Below are 7,237 nucleotides of genomic sequence, written 5' to 3'. Positions count from 1 at the left end.
ACGGGTGCACCAGGCGTCAGTAGCACGCTTAGAGAAAACTACGACCGCGCGGAACGAACATCCACCGCCGTAGAGAAATCCCGGGCACACTCACGATGTCGTCCCTGATGCCGTCGCCACGGGTGCACCAGGCGTCAGTAGCACGCTTAGCGAAAACTAAGACCGCGCGGAACGAACATCCGCCGCCGTAGAGAAATCCCGGGCACACTCACGATGTCGTCCCTGATGCCGTCGCCACGGGTGCACCAGGCGTCAGTAGCACGCTTAGCGAAAACTACGACCGCGCGGAACGAACATCCGCCGCCGTAGAGAAATCCCGGGCACACTCACGATGTCGTCCCTGATGCCGTCGCCACGGGTGCACCAGGCGTCAGTAGCACGCTTAGCGAAAACTACGACCGCGCGGAACGAACATCCACCGCCGTAGAGAAATCCCGGGCACACTCACGATGTCGTCCCTGCCGCCGTCGCCACGGGTGCACCAGGCGTCAGTAGCACGCTTAGGGAAAACTACGACCGCGCGGAACGAACATCCACCGCCGTAGAGAAATCCCGGGCACACTCACGATGTCGTCCCTGATGCCGTCGCCACGGGTGCACCAGGCGTCAGTAGCACGCTTAGCGAAAACTACGACCGCGCGGAACGAACATCCACCGCCGTAGAGAAATCCCGGGCACACTCACGATGTCGTCCCTGATGCCGTCGCCACGGGTGCACCAGGCGTCAGTAGCACGCTTAGCGAAAACTACGACCGCGCGGAACGAACATCCACCGCCGTAGAGAAATCCCGGGCACACTCACGATGTCGTCCCTGATGCCGTCGCCACGGGTGCACCAGGCGTCAGTAGCACGCTTAGCGAAAACTAAAACCGCGCGGAACGAACATCCGCCGCCGTAGAGAAATCCCGGGCACACTCACGATGTCGTCCCTGATGCCGTCGCCACGGGTGCACCAGGCGTCAGTAGCACGCTTAGCGAAAACTACGACCGCGCGGAACGAACATCCACCGCCGTAGAGAAATCCCGGGCACACTCACGATGTCGTCCCTGATGCCGTCGCCACGGGTGCACCAGGCGTCAGTAGAACGCTTAGCGAAAACTAAGACCGCGCGGAACGAACATCCGCCGCCGTAGAGAAATCCCGGGCACACTCACGATGTCGTCCCTGATGCCGTCGCCACGGGTGCACCAGGCGTCAGTAGCACGCTTAGCGAAAACTACGACCGCGCGGAACGAACATCCACCGCCGTAGAGAAATCCCGGGCACACTCACGATGTCGTCCCTGATGCCGTCGCCACGGGTGCACCAGGCGTCAGTAGCACGCTTAGCGAACACTACGACCGCGCGGAACGAACATCCACCGCCGTAGAGAAATCCCGGGCACACTCACGATGTCGTCCCTGATGCCGTCGCCACGGGTGCACCAGGCGTCAGTAGCACGCTTAGCGAAAACTAAGACCGCGCGGAACGAACATCCGCCGCCGTAGAGAAATCCCGGGCACACTCACGATGTCGTCCCTGATGCCGTCGCCACGGGTGCACCAGGCGTCAGTAGCACGCTTAGCGAAAACTACGACCGCGCGGAACGAACATCCACCGCCGTAGAGAAATCCCGGGCACACTCACGATGTCGTCCCTGATGCCGTCGCCACGGGTGCACCAGGCGTCAGTAGCACGCTTAGCGAAAACTAAGACCGCGCGGAACGAACATCCGCCGCCGTAGAGAAATCCCGGGCACACTCACGATGTCGTCCCTGATGCCGTCGCCACGGGTGCACCAGGCGTCAGTAGCACGCTTAGCGAAAACTACGACCGCGCGGAACGAACATCCACCGCCGTAGAGAAATCCCGGGCACACTCACGATGTCTTCCCTGATGCCGTCGCCACGGGTGCACCAGGCGTCAGTAGCACGCTTAGCGAAAACTAAGACCGCGCGGAACGAACATCCGCCGCCGTAGAGAAATCCCGGGCACACTCACGATGTCGTTCCTGCCGCCGTCGCCACGGGTGCACCAGGCGTCAGTAGCACGCTTAGCGAAAACTACGACCGCGCGGAACGAACATCCACCGCCGTAGAAAAATCCCAGGCACACTCACGATGTCGTCCCTGATGCCGTCGCCACGGGTGCACCAGGCGTCAGTAGCACGCTTAGCGAAAACTACGACCGCGCGGAACGAACATCCGCCGCCGTAGAGAAATCCCGGGCACACTCACGATGTCGTCCCTGCCGCCGTCGCCACGGGTGCACCAGGCGTCAGTAGCACGCTTAGCGAAAACTACGACCGCGCGGAACGAACATCCGCCGCCGTAGAGAAATCCCGGGCACACTCACGATGTCGTCCCTGCCGCCGTCGCCACGGGTGCACCAGGCGTCAGTAGCACGCTTAGCGAAAACTACGACCGCGCGGAACGAACATCCACCGCCGTAGAGAAATCCCGGGCACACTCACGATGTCGTCCCTGCCGCCGTCGCCACGGGTGCACCAGGCGTCAGTAGCACGCTTAGCGAAAACTACGACCGCGCGGAACGAACATCGGCCGCCGTAGAGAAATCCGGGGCACACTCACGATGTCGTCCCTGCCGCCGTCGCCACGGGTGCACCAGGCGTCAGTAGCACGCTTAGCGAAAACTACGACCGCGCGGAACGAACATCGGCGGCCGTAGAGAAATCCCGGGCACACTCACGATGTCGTCCCTGCCGCCGTCGCCACGGGTGCACCAGGCGTCAGTAGCACGCTTAGCGAAAACTACGACCGCGCGGAACGAACATCCGCCGCCGTAGAGAAATCCCGGGCACACTCACGATGTCGTCCCTGCCGCCGTCGCCACGGGTGCACCATTCGTCAGTAGCACGCTTAGCGAAAACTACGACCGCGCGGAACGAACATCCACCGCCGTAGAGAAATTCCGGGCACACTCACGATGTCGTCCCTGCCGCCGTCGCCACGGGTGCACCAGGCGTCAGTAGCACGCTTAGCGAAAACTACGACCGCGCGGAACGAACATCCGCCGCCGTAGAGAAATCCCGGGCACACTCACGATGTCGTCCCTGATGCCGTCGCCACGGGTGCACCAGGCGTCAGTAGCACGCTTAGAGAAAACTACGACCGCGCGGAACGAACATCCACCGCCGTAGAGAAATCCCGGGCACACTCACGATGTCGTCCCTGATGCCGTCGCCACGGGTGCACCAGGCGTCAGTAGCACGCTTAGCGAAAACTAAGACCGCGCGGAACGAACATCCGCCGCCGTAGAGAAATCCCGGGCACACTCACGATGTCGTCCCTGATGCCGTCGCCACGGGTGCACCAGGCGTCAGTAGCACGCTTAGCGAAAACTACGACCGCGCGGAACGAACATCCGCCGCCGTAGAGAAATCCCGGGCACACTCACGATGTCGTCCCTGATGCCGTCGCCACGGGTGCACCAGGCGTCAGTAGCACGCTTAGCGAAAACTACGACCGCGCGGAACGAACATCCACCGCCGTAGAGAAATCCCGGGCACACTCACGATGTCGTCCCTGCCGCCGTCGCCACGGGTGCACCAGGCGTCAGTAGCACGCTTAGGGAAAACTACGACCGCGCGGAACGAACATCCACCGCCGTAGAGAAATCCCGGGCACACTCACGATGTCGTCCCTGATGCCGTCGCCACGGGTGCACCAGGCGTCAGTAGCACGCTTAGCGAAAACTACGACCGCGCGGAACGAACATCCACCGCCGTAGAGAAATCCCGGGCACACTCACGATGTCGTCCCTGATGCCGTCGCCACGGGTGCACCAGGCGTCAGTAGCACGCTTAGCGAAAACTACGACCGCGCGGAACGAACATCCACCGCCGTAGAGAAATCCCGGGCACACTCACGATGTCGTCCCTGATGCCGTCGCCACGGGTGCACCAGGCGTCAGTAGCACGCTTAGCGAAAACTAAAACCGCGCGGAACGAACATCCGCCGCCGTAGAGAAATCCCGGGCACACTCACGATGTCGTCCCTGATGCCGTCGCCACGGGTGCACCAGGCGTCAGTAGCACGCTTAGCGAAAACTACGACCGCGCGGAACGAACATCCACCGCCGTAGAGAAATCCCGGGCACACTCACGATGTCGTCCCTGATGCCGTCGCCACGGGTGCACCAGGCGTCAGTAGAACGCTTAGCGAAAACTAAGACCGCGCGGAACGAACATCCGCCGCCGTAGAGAAATCCCGGGCACACTCACGATGTCGTCCCTGATGCCGTCGCCACGGGTGCACCAGGCGTCAGTAGCACGCTTAGCGAAAACTACGACCGCGCGGAACGAACATCCACCGCCGTAGAGAAATCCCGGGCACACTCACGATGTCGTCCCTGATGCCGTCGCCACGGGTGCACCAGGCGTCAGTAGCACGCTTAGCGAACACTACGACCGCGCGGAACGAACATCCACCGCCGTAGAGAAATCCCGGGCACACTCACGATGTCGTCCCTGATGCCGTCGCCACGGGTGCACCAGGCGTCAGTAGCACGCTTAGCGAAAACTAAGACCGCGCGGAACGAACATCCGCCGCCGTAGAGAAATCCCGGGCACACTCACGATGTCGTCCCTGATGCCGTCGCCACGGGTGCACCAGGCGTCAGTAGCACGCTTAGCGAAAACTACGACCGCGCGGAACGAACATCCACCGCCGTAGAGAAATCCCGGGCACACTCACGATGTCGTCCCTGATGCCGTCGCCACGGGTGCACCAGGCGTCAGTAGCACGCTTAGCGAAAACTAAGACCGCGCGGAACGAACATCCGCCGCCGTAGAGAAATCCCGGGCACACTCACGATGTCGTCCCTGATGCCGTCGCCACGGGTGCACCAGGCGTCAGTAGCACGCTTAGCGAAAACTACGACCGCGCGGAACGAACATCCACCGCCGCAGAGAAATCCCGGGCACACTCACGATGTCTTCCCTGATGCCGTCGCCACGGGTGCACCAGGCGTCAGTAGCACGCTTAGCGAAAACTAAGACCGCGCGGAACGAACATCCGCCGCCGTAGAGAAATCCCGGGCACACTCACGATGTCGTTCCTGCCGCCGTCGCCACGGGTGCACCAGGCGTCAGTAGCACGCTTAGCGAAAACTACGACCGCGCGGAACGAACATCCACCGCCGTAGAGAAATCCCGGGCACACTCACGATGTCGTCCCTGATGCCGTCGCCACGGGTGCACCAGGCGTCAGTAGCACGCTTAGCGAAAACTAAGACCGCGCGGAACGAACATCCGCCGCCGTAGAGAAATCCCGGGCACACTCACGATGTCGTCCCTGATGCCGTCGCCACGGGTGCTCCAGGCGTCAGTAGCACGCTTAGCGAAAACTACGACCGCGCGGAACGAACATCCACCGCCGTAGAGAAATCCCGGGCACACTCACGATGTCGTCCCTGATGCCGTCGCCACGGGTGCACCAGGCGTCAGTAGCACGCTTAGCGAAAACTAAGACCGCGCGGAACGAACATCCGCCGCCGTAGAGAAATCCCGGGCACACTCACGATGTCGTCCCTGATGCCGTCGCCACGGGTGCACCAGGCGTCAGTAGCACGCTTAGCGAAAACTAAGACCGCGCGGAACGAACATCCGCCGCCGTAGAGAAATCCCGGGCACACTCACGATGTCGTCCCTGCCGCCGTCGCCACGGGTGCACCAGCCGTCAGTAGCACGCTTAGCGAAAACTACGACCGCGCGGAACGAACATCCGCCGCCGTAGAGAAATCCCGGGCACACTCACGATGTCGTCCCTGCCGCCGTCGCCACGGGTGCACCAGGCGTCAGTAGCACGCTTAGCGAAAACTGCGACCGCGCGGAACGAACATCCACCGCCGTAGAGAAATCCCGGGAACACTCACGATGTCGTCCCTGATGCCGTCGCCACGGGTGCACCAGGCGTCAGTAGCACGCTTAGCGAAAACTACGACCGCGCGGAACGAACATCCACCGCCGTAGAGAAATCCCGGGCACACTCACGATGTCGTCCCTGATGCCGTCGCCACGGGTGCACCAGGCGTCAGTAGCACGCTTAGCGAAAACTAAGACCGCGCGGAACGAACATCCGCCGCCGTAGAGAAATCCCGGGCACACTCACGATGTCGTCCCTGATGCCGTCGCCACGGGTGCACCAGGCGTCAGTAGCACGCTTAGCGAAAACTAAGACCGCGCGGAACGAACATCCGCCGCCGTAGAGAAATCCCGGGCACACTCACGATGTCGTCCCTGCCGCCGTCGCCACGGGTGCACCAGGCGTCAGTAGCACGCTTAGCGAAAACTACGACCGCGCGGAACGAACATCCACCGCCGTAGAGAAATCCCGGGCACACTCACGATGTCGTCCCTGATGCCGTCGCCACGGGTGCACCAGGCGTCAGTAGCACGCTTAGCGAAAACTAAGACCGCGCGGAACGAACATCCGCCGCCGTAGAGAAATCCCGGGCACACTCACGATGTCGTCCCTGCCGCCGTCGCCACGGGTGCACCAGGCGTCAGTAGCACGCTTAGCGAAAACTACGACCGCGCGGAACGAACATCCACCGCCGTAGAGAAATCCCGGGCACACTCACGATGTCGTCCCTGATGCCGTCGCCACGGGTGCACCAGGCGTCAGTAGCACGCTTAGCGAAAACTACGACCGCGCGGAACGAACATCCGCCGCCGTAGAGAAATCCCGGGCACACTCACGATGTCGTCCCTGATGCCGTCGCCACGGGTGCACGAGGCGTCAGTAGCACGCTTAGCGAAAACTACGACCGCGCGGAACGAACATCCGCCGCCGTAGAGAAATCCCGGGCACACTCACGATGTCGTCCCTGATGCCGTCGCCACGGGTGCACCAGGCGTCAGTAGCACGCTTAGCGAAAACTAAGACCGCGCGGAACGAACATCCGCCGTCGTAGAGAAATCCCGGGCACACTCACGATGTCGTCCCTGCCGCCGTCGCCACGGGTGCACCAGGCGTCAGTAGCACGCTTAGCGAAAACTACGACCGCGCGGAACGAACATCCACCGCCGTAGAGAAATCCCGGGCACACTCACGATGTCGTCCCTGATGCCGTCGCCACGGGTGCACCAGGCGTCAGTAGCACGCTTAGCGAAAACTACGACCGCGCGGAACGAACATCCACCGCCGTAGAGAAATCCCGGGCACACTCACGATGTCGTCCCTGATGCCGTCGCCACGGGTGCACCAGGCGTCAGTAGCACGCTTAGCGAAAAC

This window comes from Ixodes scapularis, unplaced genomic scaffold, assembly GCF_016920785.2.
Source record: "Ixodes scapularis isolate PalLabHiFi unplaced genomic scaffold, ASM1692078v2 ptg000105l_1___fragment_1__unscaffolded, whole genome shotgun sequence".
NCBI lineage: Eukaryota > Metazoa > Arthropoda > Arachnida > Ixodida > Ixodidae > Ixodes > Ixodes scapularis.
Note: the sequence above shows the minus strand (reverse complement) of the source record.